This window comes from Monodelphis domestica, chromosome 3, assembly GCF_027887165.1.
Source record: "Monodelphis domestica isolate mMonDom1 chromosome 3, mMonDom1.pri, whole genome shotgun sequence".
NCBI classification, from domain to species: domain Eukaryota; kingdom Metazoa; phylum Chordata; class Mammalia; order Didelphimorphia; family Didelphidae; genus Monodelphis; species Monodelphis domestica.
In genome coordinates, this window is record NC_077229.1 from 465,207,330 (window position 1) to 465,231,953 (window position 24,624).

At 36.9% G+C, this 24,624-nt stretch overlaps 1 pseudogene; it reads left to right on the forward strand.

Annotated features, from left to right (window-relative positions):
- Positions 1-632: 632 nt before the first annotated feature.
- Positions 633-3,078, forward strand: LOC107652035 (glyceraldehyde-3-phosphate dehydrogenase-like; annotated as a pseudogene).
- Positions 3,079-24,624: the final 21,546 nt, after the last annotated feature.

Below are 24,624 nucleotides of genomic sequence, written 5' to 3' on the forward strand. Positions count from 1 at the left end.
GTCAGAAGACCAAAGATCAAATAAGATCTCTACTACTTACTATTATGGGGGGACTGACCAAAGAATGCCCAGTGCATATGCTGTAAGCATGTGCAACACACTTTGCTTTCAATTCATATGAAGGTATAATGATCATGTTTCCGAAAATAGGTGTTGGAGAGGTCCTTGCCCCCACCTTCATTCAGAACATGCTCAGGTGTTCACTGTTTCCTGTGAAGTTACTGTGTGCTTACCCTAATTGGTAATTTAATTGGTTGCTCAGCTAGAACTAAGAATATATTCAAAAGATCCAAACAATTGAACTCTCTCTTTCCTAGTGGCATTCAAGATGTAAAGGTTAAGTTTAATGGTTGGACTTAAGTTATATGAAATAATGTGGTCATCAAAATTATTATATCTCAAGTCAGAAGTTTATTTACCAAAATAGAGGGGGGGAAATAAAGTAGAAAAATGTGAAAGAGGCTAGAGAAAATACCTGTACTAGTCCTCAGCCAAGAGAGCCAGTAGTGAGTAACCACATGACCTCCTCCAAGATGGAAGCTAGTCTTTTAGGAAACTAGGAGGGGAATTAGCCTTTTCACTCACCCAATGAAATAGTCCAGGAGTCAGAGTCTAAGTTGAAGTCACAATTCATGCCACAGTCTCCAGTGAAGTTCCCTCGAAGACTGTCTCCAGGAGATGCTCTCCAGGAGACTCAACTTCATGACACTGTCCCAGCTGAAGAATTTCCTGGCTTTTATGGTGGTTTCCTGTCCCTGCCCCTCTTCACAGAGTCCAATCACAGTTTCCAAATAGTCTAGCACTGCCCAGAGGGAAGTTTGTGGGAAGCAGTTCACACATTCTGGAGGGCTGAATACTCATTGAAAGGGTTTACAGTTTCTGAGGATGTGAACTCTTAAAAGAATTCAAAAGTTTCCCTCTGTTTGAGTTAGAAAAAAGGGTGGAGATCTCCAAGTATCTTGCTGGCTTCTCACCTAATACTAAGTAGAGTGTGAATTCACTAAGTGAGCTCCTCCACCTAGTTCAAGCTAGTTCAATCAAAAGGTAGACAAAATAGAGTTAATACTGTCTTCAAAATCTAGTGAGGTTCTTAAGTTAATGTTAACCAAAATTTTAACTCCAATTAGACAAAGAGAATAAGGGATTCCCTTTTTGCAAGTGTAAACTCAGAATAGACAAAGAGAACCAAGAATTTCCTTTCACAAAGAAGAAATACTCTTGGCCTCTGAGTTGAGAATGGGGGTGGGAGGGCATTTCTGGAGGGAAGTGGGAAATAAATAATGGTTTATTTTTGCTTTATCTCTCCACTCAGAAAAAAATTAGTGTTCGTGAATTCATGGAATCTTTGTTTCTATGTTATAACCTTGTGAGACTCAAAGAGTCAGAAAAGATATCAAAGTGTCCCTCAACAATTGGAGTCAATAGCAATACCAGCTGAGCCCTGTAAAGAATAAGCCCCAGAGTTACTTATGTAACCCTGTTGAGCAATAAATTGACCCCACAGAACTGTGTCATTCAAGGAAAAGAATGACCCATCCAACAACTATCTACATCCAGAAGTAAAATTAAAGAGAATAATGCTTTTTAACAATCATATTAAGCTAGAACCTATTACCCCTAGGAACTGAGTGAATGTATAAAAGGACAGGACACCTTAGTTAAGTTGTTTTGCTACTTCTGCCCATGTAGTACATTTTCAGTAAACATCCTTTTGAAAAAAAAAAAGGCTTACCTAAGTTCATTTGTTAATTAATATTGTGAAGTCATTAATTGGTCAAATGATATTGAAAAAGAACACACCAGATGGAGGCTCAGGGTAAATATTTCAGAAAGCACTCCCTCCAATCCCTCAAGGTTTCTCCTCTAAATGTTAGGGGAATAGTAGCCCACCATAGTCAATGAGCCCAAACACTGTACTATATTGTAATTCAACCCAATCAGTCAATTGATTAGACAACAACTATTGCTTAAGTGTTACTATTTGTTAGGCACTATGGTAACATTGGATCTAAAACCACCTTTCCTACTCTTAAGAATCTTACATTATAAAGGAGGAGATAATATATGAAAAATAGGTACATGCAAGATATAGACAGAGTAAATGGAAGGTAATCCTAATGGGGAAGATACTAGTAGCTGAGGGGTCAGAGGATCTAGGATATTGAGAGAGTAGGACTTGAACTGGGTGTTAAAGGGAGTCCAGAAAATTAAGAGATGAAGGTGAGGAGGCAGAGAATTCCAAGCATGTAGGACAGCCAGAGCAAAGACAGAAAGACAGAAGAAGGAGTGTGGTGTTTGAGGAATTAAAAGAGTAATTAAATTAAATTAAAAGTGTAGCTGGGTACACTTTTGAGTAAGTTGCTGGAGCCAAGTACATTGTGGAGTCCACTGGTGTCTTTACCACCATGGAAAAGACCGGGGCTCACTTGAAGGGGGGAGCCAAGAAGCTCATTATCTCTTCCTCTTCTGCTGATGCCCCAATGTTCATGATGGGAGTGAACCATGAGAAATACGATAATTCCCTCAAGATCATCAGTGATGCCTTCTACACTACCAACTGCCTGCCCCCTTGGCCAAGGTCATTCATGACAACTTCAGCATTGTGGAAGGACACATGACCACAGTCCATGCCATTACCATAACCCAGAAGACAGTAGATGGCCCCTCTGGCAAGCTGTGACATGATGGGCATGGTGCTGCCCAGAATATCATCTCTGTTTCCATTGGTGCTGCCAAGGCTGTGGATAAGGTCATACCTGAGCTGAATAAGAAGCTCACCGGCATGGATTTCCATGTTCCTACTCCCAATGTTTCTGTGGTGGATCTGACTTGCCTCCTGGAAAAAAGCTGCCAAATACAATGATATTAAGAAAGTGATGAAGCAAGCTGCAGAGGGATACTTGAAGGGCATCTTGGGCTACACAGAAGACCAGGTTGTATCCTGTGACTTTAACAATGACACACATACCTTTGACATTGGCACTGGCATTGCCCTCAATGACCATTTTTTCAAGCTCATTTCTTGGTATGACAATGAGTAAGGTAGACCTCATGATGTTCATGGCCTCCAAGGAGTAAAGTGGAAAGCCTTGGATCTTCATCCCCAGCCAAAAAAAAATGTAGTTCCACCACTGGGGAGCGCACTTCCATAATAACCTATGTCCCTATGCTGGGGATCTCATAGCCCATTCACATCCCCCCTGCCCTGAAGCACCCCTGTAGTAGAGGGAAGAAGCATTGAGTTCTATCTTGTGTACCATCAATAGTCATCACATTCAGTGCAAAAAAAAAAAAGGCATATGTCATATTTTGCTTTAAAACTGACTTCATGCATTTGTTATGTATTGTGTGTTAAAGCTCTCTATATTTGCCTCTGATCTCTTTAATAGACAATAATCTCCATGAAGGGAAGGAGGAGAGGAAGAACTAAGCATTTATATAGTATCTACCATGTTCTAGGCACAGTGCTAAATGCTTTTCTAAATAAATTCCTTTATAACTAAAGGAATTTATCTAAACTTTATATCTTCCCTATCATATAGATCCATACTCTTCACGTAGTAGGTTCTTAATGCATGCTCTGTCAATTAACAAGACTTTATTAAGTTGCTGCTATATAGTATAAACTGTGCCAGACATTGGTTGTATATTTTTTTAATGAAGTAGACCCTGCCTTCAGGGAGTTTACATTCAATCAAAATGTACATAGATGAAGAAATTCAGTATATTGCAAAAGTAAATTTTGAATAAATAAATCCCCTAAGATCCCAAATGAATGTGAATATATGTATATATAACACATTCATGCATATATTATGTATATTTAATATAGCATATATTAAATAAATTTTATTCTGAAGAAATATGTAGCATGTACATATATGAATATATAATTGTCATTCCCACAGTTGAAAATCTATGTCCCCTAGTGAAACAAGATGGTGTGTATGTGAGATAAAAGGTAAACATTGAGGGTATGTACATGTATGTGAACATACACATATACACATATATACATACATATAAAGCAAGATCGTATATGTATTGTAGATAATAGTATATGTGCATGCACACACACACACACCCTATACTGCACTATCATCTTGTTGTATCAGGGACATATATTTCCAATTTTGTGAATGATAGCTAGTTATATAAACATATATGTATATACTACATATTTCTGCAAAATAAAGTTTGTTTTATATGTTATATTAAATATATATGATAGATGTGTGTACATGTGATGTGTTTATATATGTACTTGTGTGGAATCTCCGAGGATCTTTTTATTCAGAATATACTTTTGCCATATACTTTCTGAAAATACATAAAGCTATAAGAAAGTTCTCCTATGGTGAATGACTATCAAAAAGAAGAAAAATGTGCATACAGGATGGAATTTGTCATTTCACCAATACAGGAAACTCCCAATGAGGAAATTCCATCTACCAGTACAGACTGACACTTGCTCTGTAATTTAAAGTCTTCCCAGGGTGTCTGGTCCATCATTAGCATTTAATGAAGGCTTTATTTAGCTGGGGTACCTGGAGCACTGAAAGATTAAAAGTGACTGGACCAGGGTCATAAAGTTTGCGTGTGCAGAAGCCACGCTGGAACACAAGTTCTCCTGATTGCAAAGCCTGCCTTATACCATGGCTACCTAACTAGAAATAAGATCATCAGGGAAAGGGCATGATTAAGGATGGGCTCAAAAGAGACCTCATGTAGATGATGCTGAAGCTAAGCTTAGAAGAAATAAATGGAAGAATCATTAGTACTTAAGAGGGTTTGTTTTTTAGAATTTTGAATTAACTTTTGGAATAATCTTCCTGAAAGCTTAGTAGAGCTGAGAATCTCCTCATGGTGAATGAATGTCAAGTAGACAAAATAGGGACAGGCTGCTTGCTTCAGAGTTCTGCCTTCCAGGGACCTTTTTGGATGTACCTATTGTGTTGAACATCCTTGCTGTTTCTAAGAAATATCTGGCTGGGACAAAAGGCAAAGCCCAAAGCAAGAGAGTGGTGAAAAAGAGTCTTGCTGGCAGGCTCAAGGTATGGGAGGGAAGGAAAGAAAAACAAGGAGAAGATGAAAAGGGGAAGAAAAAGTGAAAGAGAGTGGAAGAGAAGGCAACAGTAAGGGATGGAAGTGGGAGGAGAAAGAAGAAAAGAAAAGCAGTAATGTCAGGGAGCGATATTACACCACCAACAATCAATGCCTCAGGTATCACTTAATGCTTGTCACAATGACTGCTGTTATCCTCTCCTTCCAGAAGCCCTAGTCCATGAAAGAAGCTTGAGAGCCCATTTACGTAATGAGCATCTGTTAACAGTATCACCATACCCATTTTGAAACTAAAGAAAATGATTCATGGGGGCCTCGAAGGGGGTGGAATTTGAATGAATTCTGCACGTTATTGTTCAGAAAATCCCCTCTGGTCTCTCTTCCGGTTCAATTTAGGCACGCCTAACTGTGCAAAGATGCACAATGTTCTGGAAAAGGGAGCAAATCAAGTTATCCTGAATGCATTATAAGAGTTGGATGTTGAAAAGGTACAAAATACCTTCATCAAATGGAGTCTCTTTTTGCACAGTGAGTAAGGAAAAAAAGCCAACTGACCTCTTTGGGGAAACATGGAGCTTCATGTATCAGATTTCCTAAATTGGGTATGGCTGTCTTCTTTCTGAAACACCACACTTCTCTCCTTGTTTTGCCAGAGGACATAAATTTCCAGCTGCCTCAATCATTCTGTTTACTGAATAGGTGCCACAGCTAAGACAGCTTATATGCTATTTTTTCCTTGTATATTAATTTTCCTATGCCAGTTCCAGTTCTGTGTATTTTTTGGTGCAAAGAATAACTCTCAGTAAGATGAAGACAAGGCCTTAATTAAACACAAAAACATTCTGGGGAACTGCTTTGGATGGAAATGACAGATGTTCAGCCACCTCCTCCAAACTGCCTTTGTTTTCTAGGTAATTAGGGAAGCAATTGATTCAAAAGAGGAAAGATTACTCTGTGCTGCCTCTGTGCTCCCTGACCAATGCTTTGAGTGGGCTAAGTCAGGGTTTTGTGTTTTCATTTACTTTGTCACCTGAAGCACAGGAAATTCTTTTTCCCTTTTATCATCTAAAAATCCATTTATGTCACTAGTTCTCCAAGTCTATCTTGTCAAACCATAGAGGAGGGAAACATTAAAGGAGTGAATTTTATTGTTTCTTAAAACATGAAGGATGAAAATGAGACTTTAGGAATTCCATAGATCCAAAAGAAGCAGCAATTTTAACTTTTTTATTTCATTTTCTCAAGTCAGGAATTATTCAAGCAAATATGAAAATTGAGGTAGTTTGAGATTTGTGTTTTTATATATCAATGTGTCCCTCCTAGTATCCATAGATACAAACATATACATAACTAAATACATTGCTATATCAATAAATACATAAAGTAAACATTTATTAAGTGCTTACTTTGTGTTAGGCACTCTGATGAGCACTAGGGACATAAATGAAAGCAAGCAAGACACTTCCTGCCCTCAAAGAGCTTAAATTTTTTTTTAATTTTTTTAAACCCTTACCTTCCTTCTTGGAGTCAATACTGTGTATTGGCTCCAAGACAGAAGAGAGGTAAGGGCTAGGCAATGGGGGTCAAGTGACTTGCCCAGGGTCACACAGCTGGGAAGTGTCTGAGGCCAGATTTTAATCTAGGACTTCCCGTCTCTAGGACTGAAAAGCTTAAAATTTAATTGAGGAAAATTATAGATATCAGGGTATATTCCCTTTAACAACAATGATTAAAATTCTTCACCTTTTCACACTTGCCTTTTCTTTTCTATGTACTTGTGCACCTCTATAAAGGATCTCTCTAATATGCTGGACATTATTCTCCTTTTTTATTAATACTTCATGGACACTAATACAGAACTGATGTTTTGCTTTGAATACATTTAGGGAAGCTAGGTAACACAGTGGATAGAGCTTTAGGCATGGAGTCAGGAGGACCTGGGTACAAACTGGGCCTCAGGCACTTCTGAATCAGGTGTCCCTGAGCAAGTTACTTAGCCTTGATTACGTATCCAGGGTTACTCTTCTATCTTAGAATTGACACTGAAATAAAAGTAAGGGTTCAAACAATGATACCTCATTGGCCCACTTGCCTTTCCAGTTCGATGTGTCTTTAATGACATATTTTATAGAATTCCAGGCACATAAACTATATTTGGCAACATTCTTACAATCTTGATATTTTTTCAATTACCCATTAAATAATTATAATTTTGATTCTAACAAGATTATTATTTAAAGTTATGATAACTTAGAAGAATATTTGGGTTGAAAAGATGGACTTTTGCATCAAGGGAAGTTTGAAAGTGCTGCATAATTTTCCAAATGTAATCCATGCTGTTCTCTTCTTCCCATTCACAATAGCAGAATTTCAGCATAGTAAAGAGCTTCAATTACTTTCAAGGACAATCTAAATGCCAAGAAAAGAATGCTAATTACAACATACCTTAAAAGTGGTTATTTTAAAATAAAATTTAAAAATAAATCTGTTTAAGACTTTTCTTCTTTTTCTTTAATAAGTAGGAAGGGGATTTAGACACTTCCCAGCTGTGTGACCCTGGGCAAGTCACTTGACCCCCATTGCCTAGCCCTTACCACTCTTCTGCCTTGGAGCCAATACACAGTATTGATCCAAGATGGAAGGGAAGGGTTTAAAAAAAAATAAGTAGGAAGGGGGAGGAAAAAGGAATAGTCATCATGATAGCATTTTTTAAAACTATTATCTCATTTGCTTTTCTATTTGCAGATAAAGAAACTGAGGCAAGCAGCAGTTAAGTGATTTGCCCAGGGTTGAACAGCTCGTGTTTGAGGTTTGATTTGAAATGCCTTCCTAACTCCAAGCCAAGCACAATATCCACCATACCATATAGATGCCTCAACTTTAGGGTTGTTCTAATGATTAAGAAGTGTCTTCTTTTGTTAAAGTCATATAACCAGAAACTTGGAAGATTATTTCAGATTCCTTAAACTCTCCAACTGCTCAAGAAAAAGAACCAGGTACCAGATATACAGTTGAACCAAAGGAAAACTCTGAAAATGTAAAATTCCTCTGATTTCCCTAGAGAAATTTAATATTTAAAGCCTTCATTCTTCATGCCTCCTCCACCAAGCCCCACTGCAGTAGAAACAAAAGCAGAATCAAGCTTATACTTGTAATCCATCCAAGAATTTCCCTCATGTATACCCCTAGACGTTTGATGATACTCACACATCCACGCCTATCCTGGGATTCCTCCACCTTGAAATAAGCAAGAGGAAAAGACAATCCAACCTGGTAAAGAAGAAGCAGAACCAATAAAAATGTGCTCACTTTTGACTAGAGCTTGGTACTAGATTAGAGAGGCTTTCACCATACATCTTCCATGCCCTTCCCATAACCATGAAAAAACTAAAGATGCTCATTTAACCTGGCCAAATTTTTTAAAAAAGGAAGAGAGCTGGTGGAGGAGGGAGACCAATGTATATGGCTGCATCAGGTGTGAAGAAAATCAAAATGAAATCCAGCTTATTAGGTAACTGCTACAGCCGTACAGCTCAGCCTTAAGTTGAAAGGATTAGGGATACTAAAAGAGATAGACTGAGACAGACACTGAGAAAGACAAAGACAGAGACAAATGTAGAAAAGGAAAAGTGCCATCATTGGAGTATTTTTTTAATGCACAGAAGAGAACTGAAGGAAAACTAAAAGGAATCACACACAAGACAGTTTTGAAAGTTACATATTGAATTTATTAAATGCTTTATTTTTTAAACCCTTACCTTCCATCTTAGAATCAATACTGTGTATTGGTTCCAAGGCAGAAAAGTGGTAAGGGCTAGGCAATGGGGGTTAAGTGACTTGCTCAGGGCCACACAGCTGAAAAGTGTCTGAGGCCAGATTTGAACCTAGGACCTCCCATCTCTAGGACTGGCTCTCAATCCACTGAGCTACTCAGATGCCCCCATGAATTATTATATACTTTAAAAGAAAAACTAACCTCTACATAATAGGGATTTACAGTTTCCTATAAAATTCTTTTATCCTGTTCTTTGTACATGGAAATATTCATTTTATTTGCTACTTTTTAAATTCAGAACAAAAAATCTGTTTTAAAAAGAAAACTAAGACAACGGAGGAATTCAATGTGAACACAAATAATTGATCTTGAAAGCAAGATGCACAGAGATAACTAAAGGATCATAGGTATCCCAAAAGAACATTAAAAAATCTAGAAATCTGAACATAATACAAGAAATAATACAAGAAAACTCCATAAGATTTCTGGATACAGATAACTACACACCACTTGAGGGGATTCGATGATCTCCATTAAAAAAAATCCTACTTCAAAATCAGTACAACTGGTGATTAAAATGAACAATTTCAATAATAAACCAGAAATGTACAAAAAAAAAAACAAGAAAAAGAACTTCAAATATAAAGGGCAATGTGAATAAAACAACTTTATTCCATATTAGTAAGAAATCACAGAACAAAATAGAATAATATTTTCCTAAAAGCAAAGGAACAATTTAAATCCAAAATGACAGGCTAACAACTTGAACCTTAATTTTAAAAGATGAATATTGAATGAAAGAGAGGTATTTGAGACATCCTTGAAAAATGAAAAATAGGAATGATCTGAGAATTGGACTTGGAAATGCCCCCAAGAAACAGAAGAGCAAGAAAAATTTTAAAGTACAACTAGTATGGAAATAATAATAGAATAAATTACTATATGTTGAAGTGGGATGGAGAAAGAGAGAGAGAGAGAGAGAGAGAGAGAGAGAGAGAGAGAGAGAGAGAGAGAGAGAGAGAGAGAGAGAGAGAGAGAGAGATGCACTAAGTGTGTGCAATAAATATTTAATTCTAATGGGGAAAGGTCTTCTGATACATTTTTACATTTAATTTGTAGTAACATTTCCTCCTTTACTTTTTGAAGTCTAGAAAATCAACAAACAACAAATCTAGTCCTGGTTTACAGTGTTTGCTGATTTCTGAGGTGTAAATGATCACACTAAAAATAGTCTTTTAGGAGCTCCTCTACCTTTGGATGCAAAATATATAATGGCTGTAAGAGTTTGGACCATAAGGAAAGGTGAGCATTGCAAATTGTGATGCAAGGAGATCAAATCAGCCAATACTTAAAGAAATTAATTCAGACTATTCATTGGAAGGTTAAATATTGAAGCTGAAGCTTAAATACACTGGCCATTAAATGAGAAGACGGGAAAACTAGAAAAGACTGTGATAATGGGAAAGATTGAAGAAAAAAAGGAGAAGGCAATGACAGAGAATGAGCTGTATTTGCTAGTGTCATGATAGCAAGAATCATGAGCTTGGATAGACTTTGGGACATAGTGGAGGACAGAAGGGCCTGGCAAGCTGTGATTCATGGGATTATAAAAAGCTGGACATGATTGACCAAATCACTCTTGTGCTAATTTTTTTTTAATCTAAACTTGTTTGTTACATTAAAATACCCAGGTAGCTTCCTCCTTTACTCCATTCCCACGGAATTGGCTACTGGAACAGTTGCAAGCAGCAGCAGAAAAGTATTAAATAAGCTGAGAGGGAAAGAGTGACCCTAAGGGTGGGGAACTGCCCAAAGGAAAAAGTCCACCGGTCATTGATTAGGCAATACTTGGTGCAGATGAAATGTAAAATAGCTAATTAGCATCCCTCTTGCAAATGTCCCAGTGAGACTTGTGTAATAGGCTCCTAACTTTTTGTAATAATTCTAGAATTTCTTAAAATTACTTAATGTTCCCTTTCTGAGTAGAATTAAAATTTGCTATCATATATCTGGGGCAGGGGAGAATAGAGTTACATCAAAGAAGGCTAAACAAACTTAATTATAGGGGGAAAGTACTTATTTAAAAGATGAAGAGGGTTTTTTTTATTAAATACTAAAGAAACAGAAGAAAACAAAAACCTAACTTATACCTTTAAATTGAAAACTAAACAACAAAATAAAATTAGTTGCGGAGTAAATAAGAAAATGGAGTCCCACCATTTCCTTCAAACAAGAAGCATTTTTTTGTAAAAATGAGAAAATGTATACAATCAAAATTAGAGATTGGACCAAAATTCAACATGCATCAAGTAAATTTTTTAAAAAGCAGGAGTTAAAAACATGTTATGAAAGATCAAAGCAAAAACTAAAGTGGGCAGTATCAGTGGAGGTAAATAAAGTATATAATGCTTAAAAGAACCATTTACAAGAAATCAATGTCAATGATAAATATTTTATGCAAAATCACCAAATAGCAAAGCATATAAATAATTAAAGAAAAAACTGAATTGCAAAAAAATAAATATTATAATATAATAATAGTAGGAGACTTTAATGGTCCTCACTCAGAATTAAACAAATCTAGCAGAAAGATAAACACACAAAAGGAAAAATGAAACAAAACAAAAAAAATTGGGGAATTTAGAGGTGAAAGTATTCTGAATGGGAATATTAAACAATGAACATATGTTGGCATCATTACATCTTTATAAAGACAATTCATGTATATTATTGCCATGGAAAATTTTTAAATAAACGTAAAACAGCAGAAATATAAGACATATCTTTTATAGATTATAACACAATAAAAATTTCCATAATTATATCTATTTTATATTAGTTACATTGAATTTGAGATTTAGAGATATTCCATTCTTCTGATATAATATCATATACCTTAACAAACTAGCTCTTAGGATGGGTTGCTTCTGGAACTGATATACCTTATCCATTTTATGTGGATTTTTATTTGTATCTCTTTATTTCTACTCAAATGACCTGGGTTCTAACCAGGTCTAAAAAGACCTCATTTCAATATTACAATTATTATTATTACATTACAATTATTACAATAGGAGCAGAGTCAAAATGGCAGCTTAGTATCAGCAAAAGCTGAAAGTGCTCTTACAATCCTTCCAAACCAATCTTTAAAAAGCACCGCAAAATGACAGGAGTCAAAAACTAACAGCAAGATGGTATGAGGGAGCTCTCCCACTGAATACAACTTGCAAATTAAGCAGAGAGAGTTGATTTTTACAGTATAATGGGGAACCATAGGAGTACTGGCTGACCACCTTCCCACCTACTGCACTAGGTTCCATGACTAGACATAGGCTAACTTCAGGATCCCAGGATATAAGCTACACCAACAAAAGGGCACCTCAGACTCACTCCTTGAAGTCATAGACCCTGGAATCAGCCTGCAGTGAAGCCAAGAAGTTTATAGTACTGGGCCTTTTCAAGCCTGCCCCAGTAGTGAAGACCTAACCCTAGTTAAAACCCTACAAGCCAGCAGCAGAGGAGACAGAATCAGCAACTTTCAGAATTCCCAGTGTAAAGGCAAAAAGTGGCCAAGGAAATGAACAAACAGCAAAAGGAACACTTAACCCTTGAGAACTTCAATAAGGACAAAGAACAAAATGCAGAATCAATGGGATATAGAGAGATCCAAGCAACCCTGCAAAACTTCAAAGAAAAATGGGAATTTGTCTCAAGCTCTGAAAGAACTGAAAAAGGAATTCAAAAATCAAATAAGACAAGTAGAAGAAAAATGGGGAAAAGAAATTAAAGTAATGCAAAAGGAAAACAATAGCTTAAAAAAATAAAATTGGTCAACTGGAAAAAGATGTATAAAAATCCAAAGAAGAAAAAAGTTCCATGTAGAATAGACCAAATAGAAAAGAAGGATCAGAAGGTCAAGAAAGAAATTCAGTCCTTAAAAATTAGAATTGAGCAAATAAAAGCTAATGACTTCATGAGACATCAAGAAACAATAACATAAAATGAAAAGAATTTTTAAAAATAGAAGAAAATATGGAATATCTCATTAAAAAAAAACAACTGACCTGGAAAACAGATCCAGGAGAGACAATTTAAAAAATTATTGTACCAAGTGAAATTCTTGACCAAAAAAAAAAAAAAAGCCTAGACATTATATAACAAGAAATTATCCAAGAAAACTATCCTAATATTCTTGAATAAGAGGGCAATACAGAAATTGAAAGAATCCACAAATCATCTGCAATAATCCCCAAGTGATGATTCCCAGGAACGTTAAAGTCAAGTTCAAGAATTCCCAGACCAAGAAGAAGAAAATACTGCAAACAGCCAAAAAGAAACAAATAAAATATCATGGAGTTCCAGTCAGGATTACACAGGATCTGGTAGCTTCCACATTGAAGGATGGAAGGATTAGAATATGATATTCTGGAAGGCAAGGGAACTAGGTTGACTACAAGAATCACCTACCCATCAAAACTAACTCTATTCTTTCAGAGGAAAGTAAGGTCATTTAATAAAACAGAAGATTTCTAAGCATTCCTGAAAAAAAGGCCAGACTTAAACAGAAAATTTTATGTCCAAATACAAAATTCAAAAGAAGCATGAAAATATAAATAAGAATTAGAAAAAAATTAAGGATTTCAATAAATTCAAATTGTTTATATTACTTATGGAAAATAATATCTATAACTTAAAATTGTTATCATCATCATAGTAGTTAGAAGAAGACAGAGAGTATGGTAGTAAGCTGTTAGGATGATAGGTAAAAAAATACTAGGGGTAAAAAAGAAAATTGTACTAAGAGAAATGGGAAGAGAGTAGTAAAATTGGGTAAATCATATCACATAAAGAGGCACAGGGTAGCAGGGAATACTATTACAAGAAGGGAAGGATAAGGATGGTGATGGATAATACTTAAACCTTGCTATCCTTGGAATTGGCTCAGAGAGGGAAGAAAAACCAGATTAATTGGGTTATAGAACCCTATCTTATCCTATAGAGAGGTAGAAGGGGAATAAGAAAGAGGGTAATGGGGAGGGGAGTAATATAAGGGAAGGAGAAGTGAGGGGCATGGTGATTAAAAGAGCCAATAGAGAAATAGGAGGGGAATAAGAAGGGTGGTGGTGGGAAGGGGAGTAATATAAGGAAGGGGGAAAGGGTGGAGTGACTAAAAGCAAAATGTTGTTGTAGAGGGAAAGAGTGAAATAAGAAAGTTCAAGATGAAAAGAGGAAATCAAGATGGAGGGGAATACACAGTTGGTAATCATAACTGTGAATGTAAATGATATTAACTCACTCATAAAACAGAAGTGGATAGCAGAGTAGATTAAAAAAACAGAACCCTACCATATGTTGTTTGTAAGAAATACACTTGAAGCAAGTAAACACACACAGAGTAAAGGTAAGAGTCTGGAGCAGAATCTATTGGGCTTGAAATGAGAAAAAGAAGGAGGAGGAGTAAACATGATCTCAGACAAAGCTAAAGAAGAAATAGATCTATTAAAAAGATAAGGAAAGTAATTACATCTTGGAAAAGGGTATTATAGACAATGAAGAGATTTCATTACTTAACATATATGCACCAAATGGGATAGCATTCAGAATTTTAAGAAGAAACTAAAGGAACTTAAGAAGAAAATAGATTGTAAAGCTGTACTAGTAGGGGTCCTCAACTTTCCCCTATCAGAACTACATAAATCTTACCAGAAATAAATAAGAAAGAAGTAAAGGAAGTGAATGAAATTTTTGAAAAATAATATTTAATTAATATCTGGAGAAAACTGAATAGGAATAAAAAGGAATATGCCTTTTTTCAGAAGTATGTGGCATATATACAAAAATTGGCCATATACTAGGGCATAAAACTCCACAACCAAATGCAGAAAAACAGAAATAGTGAATGTAACTTTTTCAGATCATAATGCAATAAAAATTATAATCACTAAAGGTTCATGGAAAGGCAAATTAAAAATTAATCATAAACTAAATAATCTAATTCTTCAACATGGGTGGGTCAAAGAACAAATATAGAAATAATCACTGATTGAATTTGTTATATGTGGGTTAAAAGAAGAGATTCAAACTAGCTACATATATAAAAGTAAAAGGTTTGATTAGCTAAAGAGAGAAGAGAAGGGAATCAGGGAATAACTTACTTCTAACCCACAACAAATATTTAAGACCCTAAAACTTTCTATAATTATGCTAAACTAACTAATTTGAGTATTAATTAAAGTTAAGGAGGGATTGATAGAGGAAAGAGCAAAAAGACCCAAAGAATCTCCCAGGAGTCCTCTTTGATTCAAACAACAATCCCAGAAAGATGTCACCAACAACAGCTGAAATCCACTTCTCTGTAGTAGCAGCAGTAGGAACAGGAAGAAATGTCCAGAAAACCAAAGGAGAGGGATCCACTGGCTCTCTGGGTCCACCACAGAAATACTAAACAGATACTCTCTGGGCTCTCCTTACTGCTGGAGAAAAGCTTCCTCTCCCTCCTCCAGGGTCCACCAACTGTCTCCAGCAACTGCCTCTGTGTTCAATCCCAGTTCCTGGGAGTTCTGAGTGGAATATTGGTCTGAAACATCTTTTGCATTCAGTTTGCCCCGATTAAATCCTTTACTACAAAGAACAAATATAGAAACAATCACTGATTGCATTGAAGAGAATGATAATGAGGAGAAAACATGTCAAAATTCATGGGATACAGTCAAAGCAGTACTCAGGGGGAAATGTATATCCCTGAATGCTTATATCAATAAAATAAAGGGAAAAAGCAGATCAGTGAATTGGGCATGCAACTAAACTACTGCAATAACCTTCTAACTAGTTTAGACTAACAGCCTAAAATTTCTCTCGGTCTTGACCATGTTTCTCCTCCACCCAGTAAACTTTAGTGGCTCCTTATTTCTTCTATGATAAAATACTCTGTAATTTAAAGATATCACAACCTGTCAAAAACCTTTTTAATCTTATTATGGCTTGTTTCCCTTCATGCTTTCTGTACATATAGAATACAACCTTTCTTTTCACATGTAATAATAAAATTCCTGTCTTCATGTTTTGACATAGACTTTTGAAGACCCCATACCAGGAATTCACTCCTTCCCAATCTCCATTTTAAATAATTTCTAGTTTCCTTCAAAGTTCAACTCAAATACTATTTTCTTTTTTTTTTTTATTTAAACCGTTACCTTTCACCTTATAATCAATACTATGAATTGGTTCCAAGTCAGAAGAACGGTAAGGGTTAGGCAATGAGGGTTAAGTAACTTGCCATCACAGAGCTAATAATGTCTGAGGTCAGATTTTAATCTAGGACCTCCCGTCTCTAGGCCTGGCTCTCAATCCACTGAGCTACCCAGCTACCTCATTAAGTGATATTTTCTATGGAGGCCTTTCCTAATTCCCCAACTCTTTCTGCTTTCCCCACTAAAATTTGCCTTAGATTTATATTTTCTCAAATTTTTGTATATATTTGTTTATAGACTTGTCTCCCTTACTTGAATATAAGCTCCTTGAGGGGAGAGAGTGGTTAATTTTTTCTCTTTCTCTCTCTAGCTCTTAGCACAATGGCTGACACATAATAGATACTTTAGAAAGTTTGTTGATTGGTCAATTGATGACATTTTAAGGAAAAATTCATGACATACAAACAAAGGATTTCCAAGGAACCTACAAACTTAGGGACTTCTTCATTTCTTGATTCCAATTCACAAATTCCCACATAATTTTTCTCATTCTCCTTTATGCCTACTTTTTACTGAAGTCACCAACTACTGAGCAGGATGGAGACTTAGTTTGAAGAATCTGAACATATTCATATTAGAATTTATGTCCTTCTTTCTTCATAGATGGTGTAAAGATTAAATTTAACTCTCCCCTGATTATAACAATGAAATTAATTAACTCTCCCCTGATTGTGAAGATTAAATTGTAACCCCTGACTATTTTAGAACACCCTACTTAAAGTTGAGTATGGAGATCTGCCCATTTTTAGAGCTAATCACCAAAAGTGTAAACATCCCACTTAATCATTGAGTGGGAGGTCTGTGACCCAGTATGAGATAGTGGGTAATTAATCAGAATCAATTGACTGCCTTATGGGCAGTCCTAGAGCAGAGCATCAACTGTGATTTGTAGATGTAAAATTAGGGGAAGACACAGGAAGTGGAGAAAGAGAAAATGTCTTCAAAAGACAGTGACAACTTCCTGAATGAAGGCAAATCTTCATGCTTTCTCGTTGAGGCTGGGGAAGAGGGGCAGAAGGATCTGCTGACTGGACCTGAGACCCTGTTCCTTAGACTAACACATGGTGAATGAAAAGCTGACTCTTAACTGCTGGATTTTTCTGAAGGCACTTCCCTAGGTCCTGGGCTACAAGGGCCAAGGCCTATCTGGTTGAAGACTAAATTCCCCTGCCTGGATTGAGCCAGGGGGCTGGAGTTAAATTTCTTAGTTTTTAGGCTAGTTATCTTACCTTATCCTCTCTGATTTCTTACTTCACTCTACAATTTGTAAATAAATTGTAAATAAATTTCTTTGGAATTAATTAAATTCCTGGTGACCACACTCTTAAATAATCCAGTTCAACTCTTTTATAAATAACCCTTTTCCCCCTTACAATGGTCATAGAAGTTTCAATTATCTTCATAAGGGTCTGTTTGTTTATTGTCCTGGTGAGTAGTATAGGACACCATGGCAGTATTTTTACACTTGGTAAGACCAATTCTACCAATTCTCTTTTTCTCTCTTCTTGGAAAACCCATGAAAAACCATTTAACCTTTTAGGTGAAATTTCCCTATGTTCTGATTTTATTTAGAGTGATAATATCAGGATGGAGATGGTCCTGCTATCCATATCTACTAGTTCTTTCTCTCCCAATAAACCTTGGAGTTAATGACATTTTATTTCTTTCACATGTATTCTGTACATATGTATTTGTATATGTGTTTTCTTCCAAGGTGGAATATAAATTCCTTGAGAAGAGTTTATTTAATTTTTTATCATAGTACTCATAGTTCTTTAAACAGTTACTGACTCATAACAGAAGATTAATAAAGGCTTATTTGACCAATTTAGTTCCTCCTTAAGGATGTCAAATCATTGGTCATTGGTCAAAAGATTATACAACTTAAATCCTAAGCCTTAAATTAATGTTTGTAGACAAATTAAGAACAGGGTAAATTTAGCTCTTCTACCTCTTTATTTTGCTAGACTGATCCCTCTCACCAGGTCTTTAGAACTTAGTAGAACCTGTATAGTTTGTAAACTATTGACAACCTTCAAAAATCCAAAATTATCTCCAGGACACAATGAGGAGATGAAATGGGACTTCTGAGATGTTTTCAATTACTAAGATGAAATCAAATACCTGACTATTGGTTCTTTTACAATCAACAACCATTAAGTCACAATGACTAACATTGCTGGCCTTTAACTGAATATTTCTTAGCCTTTGCAATAAAATTTAGAATCTAAGGAAGACATATTTCCTTCCAGAGAATGTTTGAGACCCAATAAATAGCTCATTTCCCAAAATGTCAATCTTGGGGGTACTTTTTATAGCATTTATATCTAAATTTATTTGTGCATAAAAAAAATCAGTATCCCCAAGTCCTTGTTCAGCATCATTTCCCTACTACATTGTTTAGGATAACATTTTGCATTCTCAGTACATTTATTCCAGGGTTTCTTGGGGGTGGGAGGGTTCGTGTGTCAGAGTACAATATTGACCCCACCATCCTTTTCCTCAAATGCTTTCCTCCATTCTGTGTTCTTGTCTTTTACACTTTGTGTTTTAATTTCAAGTATAAAAGAAGCAATTATCAAAAATTCAATGCAACAGCTGCCAGAAAAATAGAAGTAAAATGGCTGAATAATTGAAGGCTGACAGTTAATAAGAATAGTATTACATGCTATAATCATGCATCTCAAAAACAGGGTGGTAGATAAATTGATGATAATAAAGACCAAAAATTATCCTCTATTAATGGCATTTCACAGCCAAAGAACTGAAAAAAATACATAGAAGTAATATCATTTTAGTGTATTAGACCTAGTTTTCTAAGGAGATTACTTTTATGTGTTTATAAAAGGAAAAAATAATAATAAATCTTCTTATGAAGTACTCATATAGATTTGTTAAGGACAAAACTTAAGCAGGAAAACATTTTCAAAGTAACCAGACATTTTCTAAAATTAGACACAAATATGTACAACTATAAATAAAGGAATATAAAGGAAGGTGCTTTTATCCATAGAGAGAAAAAGGTATGTAAATTAAAAATGGACTTCTTTTTCTCACAGTAAGGTGCAACTGTGAACATTGTATATTAAGAGCAGAATAAAATTCTCCTCCCATCTTTCTCCTGGCTTCCCTACTCCTGCCTAATTTGAACAGAGAATCACTCCCACTGTTGGCTGATGGAGTTTATGAACATTAGTTCCCGAAGAGGCTCTGGCTACAGGAAATCTACAGTTGCAAGGCAACCCAGAGAAGCTAGAAGCATAGGCAGGGCAAGATTCCTCCTTATCTCCATAGATACCAGGGATCAGAGGCCCTTCATCTATAGACCTGCATGAGCTTATTTTATATTTTTATAATCATTAGTCTGAGGGGAGATCTATAACCATCACCAGAATGCTAAAGGGATCCAGAACACACACACATACACACACACACACAATCAAACAACTGCCAAATTTTCTTCTGTTTTTTTTTTCATCAGTGAATTAATTTAATCTTAAAATAATATGAGAAGTGGGTGACAAGGAGGGCCAGGAGAGCCTGGCTCTGGTTTGAGAGTCCCATCAGCTCCCCCTCAGGGGACTGAGATGTTTGCTGAAAGTGGAGGGAATCAGTGGTTGAATATCAGGTGAGAGAACAGATGCTAGTTTGAGGACAGACACAGGGTCTTCTCTTGTGACTTCAGAAATCCTTCAATCTTTCAGGAAACTGGACTTTCCAGATCCAGGTCTCAAGGCAGAAGTCCAAGAGCCTCTTCAGAATCCTCCCAGCCAACCGTTCTTGTCCCACCAGCCTTTGCTCTTCAAACTGCCACTCCACTCCTGTCAATCATTCTCAGGTTTCCAAACCTTCCTCGCCCATCCTAACAAATCTCACTTCTTGTCTTGTGCATTCTTACCCAAAGATGCACTGGGATTAATTATATAACCTAAAATCTAATTCTACAATCTTATTCTAGCCACCTAATGTTCTTACCCCACCCCTAAAATAAAAAAAAATCTATCTTTTTAACCCATTTCTACACTAATTAACTAAAATGAATTCCAAGAAGGATTTTTTGGAAAGGTTGGGTAGGAAAGATGTCTGGGGTACACGGTATTGCAAAATTTGAGAAACAGGTTTGAAAAATATTTGTTTCCCAACAATGTTTGTAGAAATCAACTTAGGTAAAAACCATAGCAATTTCTTACTTCTAGATTGCCTGTACAATGTTAACTTGCAAAACTCAATACTATTCTTGTTAACCCTAATATTATCTAATACAATTATTTGGTACCTTACTTATTCTATGTCCTGTTCTGTTCCCTCTGCTGCCCCTCATTCTGCCTCTCTATGAGTTTAACTTCCTTAAACCCTAAACAACCCCAAATCTATCCCTAATCTTGACGTATGTTTGTTTTCTACCATAAGTATATTCTTTAGTGTCCTAACTCTTAGTCTATTGCTATACTACGTGCTAATTACTTTGTATAACATTGACATAGAGTATTTAGACATATATACATGAGTTCTGACTTGGGTGTCAGCTGGGCAGAAAAGGTCTTTTGATCCTTTCCATCCATCTGAGATATTGCAGGAACTTTATTTTTGCATATTTACATTTTTTGCATTCTGCAAATTTGTGGATAGCTGCTTAATGTTACATCCGGGTCCCTATAGATCAATCTGTATTGTGTTTTATGTCTAAGTATGTAAGGATTGCATGCACATACTTACAAAAGGTTGATGTGGTCCTTTTTTCATCATGTTGTGTGCTGGGATCATTTTTGGTATTGATGTTTTGTGCGTTTTGCATGCATGTTGAAATAGAGTAAAGTAAAGTGAGAGAAATTATTACTTATTGAAATAGAGAAAGGTAAACTGAGGGGAAACTGTTTCTTTTGCAGACTGCTGTTCTCTGGCTTGTGACTAGAGAGCCGCTACAAGAACCTGAAACTACTTATTTGTAATGGAGGTAGGAATGAGAAATACTGAGGGATGCTGCCACACAGAGATGCTGATACACAGAGATGCTGATACACAGGGGAACTGCTCTGGGGAATGCTTGATGATCCTTACTGATAGCTGATGGATGAATCTATCCTAACCTCCTTCCTTCCTCACCCTCTCCCTTAACCACCCTCTTCTGGAAGCCTTTGGCTTCCTCCCTCCCTCCTGACTGGACTATAAAATACTCTAATTTTCGTTCTCAGGTAAGGGGTTTATTGTGATAATAGGATGGGAAACTGAGGTAAGAGGGACGAGGATTTCCCTAAACTACAAGGATAATTTTAGGAGGGTTTGAGGAAGTAATCCAGTCACAAACTGTGACTCTAAGACAGTTAGGGAGATGGAGGACAACAGTTTTCTAAAAATCTTCTTTCTTCTTCTTCTTCACAAATTCATCAAGGTCTCTCAGCTTAATTTCGGAAGCCCCTCCATCCCCCAAGGGTCCTTCAGTCTAAGACAACTCCCTCAAGAGAGAAAAAAAAAGTTCAAAGTCTCTCAGTTTCTCCTGGCCAGCTCAACTCTCAAATAGATCACCAACTCAAAAGCCAAGTTTCTCCTTCTCAACTTCAACTGTCCAAAGCCAGAGAACCCCAAAACCAAGTCAGACCCACCAGAGTCTTTCAGCCAGGTTCAGCCTCTAGAGAAAGTGACTCCAAGTCAAGTCCCCTCCCCCTGTTCAGCTCAACTGCAAACTCCGAGGTTTTTGCATCTTGGCTTACAAGTTCTCACTCTACCTCTACCTGTTCTTGCATCTTGGCTTACAAGTTCTCACTCTGCCTCTACCACAATGTCCTTAAGTGTGCTGTTTATTTGTTTATTTATAAATGCACAAACATTTTACGTGACAATCCATTTGTAGGTTTCTTTCTTCTTGATTATACATGGAGTTTTAGCTGTCCATTGCAGCTTGCACAGTTCCTTGGGTGAAAGGGTCCTTTTTCCTCTGTCAAAGGCTGCCACAGTACATATTGGGGTGACACACAGTTATACTCAACCTGCCAATAGCCTGCCAGAATTCATTACTAGAAAGCCAGAAGGACTCAGGGTGAAGCTGTTCCCCTCCCTACTCCATGCACTTGAGGACACTCTTCACTCCCCCTCCCCCCTGTAAATCTTGAAATTTCTCAGACTTGTGAATGTTAAAAATTTCCACATTGAGGAATCCTCCATTGGAACAAATTCCCTACTGGGAAACATTCCCCATTTTGATGTGAGAACTCACCAGGATCAGAAATGGGAGGACCTCTACTCCACCCATACTTAAGACTGCTTTAGGAGAGAAAACTCCTTGCTAAACAATGAAAGGACTTGGACCCATGTTTATAATAAGGCAAGGAGTTCTTTGAGCCATGCCTGTTTTTTAGAATTGATACAATGAGATGCTAGGTACCTAAAAGGGTCGGGCAAGTTTTCTCTTAATGAGATTAGTTGACTCAGCTGTGTTTTCACTGGTTCAGACATACTGAGGAGATTAGTCGACTTAGCAGGAATTCAGATGGGCAGTCCTTTGGAAAACGTCTACAGTGATTGGTAGATGTAAGAACTTAGGGGAGGTAACATAGGAGAAAAACCCCTATATAAGAAAAAGCAGAATCTCTTGAGAAAAAAAATCCTTTTGGAGGATCTCTGATGAGGATCGCTTGGGAAGAATCTCTTGAGAGAGGCTCTGGAGAAGGGAAGCTCTTGGAGGACAATCTCTAAGGAAGTCTCGCTGGAGCTCCTCTGAGGGGACTCTGTCCCTCTGGAGGCTCTGGAGAGAGGCCCTTTGGAACAGTCTCTGGCTGGAAGGCTCTTTAAGGAGGACTCTGGCTGGAACTCTCTCTGGTGAAGTCAGCTGAGATGGAGCTGGCCTGGTGTCACTAGAATCCTTGCTTAGACAGACCTTGTGGTGAGTAGTAAAAGACTGACTGACTGATCTCTCTCTCTTAAGACTCAGGTCTAGGCCATGTTGGCTTAAGGCCCTTCATACTTATTTCCTTTTTCTATCTTTCTCTCTTTTCTTTAATTCCACATTTGTATTAATTAAAATCTCTATAAAACCCAGTTGACTTGGGTATTTGAATAATTGGGAATATTTCCCTGGTGACCACCTTATATTTGATTTAAAAACCAAGACACTGTAGTGAAACATATTTTCTGCGGTCAAATTTACTCACCCTCTCTTATATCTATCACGATTTATATCTTCTCACTCTTTTAACTGTTACAGTTTAAGGCCATCAACCATTTTAAATCTAACACCCCAACATTTCTCTAGCCAGCAGCCTAAAGGAAGAAGTTTCTCCCTCTTCTGACTGGTATAAGGTAGGGTGGGGCTCACATGCTAGGTGAGGGGTGGCACAGACTGCAGCCTGTTGAATCTGTGGTGAAGACGATTCCCATGGTAGGATTGGAGAGGAGCTAGGTTTCAGGGGAGCATAGTTTACAGCATGGCATATAGCTGGAGGGGAGCAGAGCACTCAGGCCACTCTCCTCCCCCTCTCCATATGCACCTCTCATTACCAGCCCCTCTGCCCAGAAGCCCAATGGAAATGCATTCTGCCTCCCCTGTATGGGATAAAGGGAGGAATAGGGAGGCAAGGGGGAGGTGGGGCAGGGCAAAGCCCTTCGTTTGGGGGCAGGGGGAGCATGGCACTCAGTCTGGGGGGTTGGATGGAAGTGGGGCCTGGCACTGTCTCTAAAAGGTTTGTTATCACTGATCTAGCCCAACTCCCTCATTTTACAGGTGAAGAAACGTGAATAAAGAGAAGTTAATTGACTGTTAAATGAGATTATATGCATACAAAATCAATATAAATGGGTTTTGAAGAACCTACTAAGATACAAAGTTGTATCTTCTCTTCTGAACTCGGCTGTTACCATTTATAATCCCTTTTCTCATTTATCTCTGTCCAAGAGACTAGACTCTATTTGCTGATTTAATTTTATGTCAAAAGTCCCAACCAGCATTGTACCCTCCACTCTCTGGGCATTAGACTCGGTTCCCATAGGTTTTCATCTAGCTTTCTGTAGAAGTCAATATTAAGAATGACAAAGAACTGATTCTTACTACTGATAAATATGGACCATAGGAAGAAATTTGCATTGAACTTCATAAAGAACTCAAAGATTTTTTCTTCTTTCAGGGACAAAAAATTATCTATACTTAAAGTACAGACTCATCACCCTCACCAAAAATTAACAGGTTCAAAAATACCATTCCACTAAACAGCCAGTGAGAATGAAATGCTCTCTTAAAAAGGAAGGTTATGGGAGGCTTCAAAAAAATGACTAAGAAAAAAGAATATGAAGAAATAGGCTAAAAGAATATGACACAGAGAAGACAAAGAAAAAGGATCACTAATTAGTTGGATCAAAGTCTTGTACATATAACCCCTATCTGAAAGTCCATTCATTTGTGACTCCTGATTAGTGGAAATGAATAATCTATCTTTCATGAAAATCAGGGTAGGATTGGTAACAGCAGAAGGGCTCATCTTTCCAAAAAAATATACCTGCCTATTGACTTGTGTTTTAGTACCTCAGATTAAGGAAGTAATGGAACTA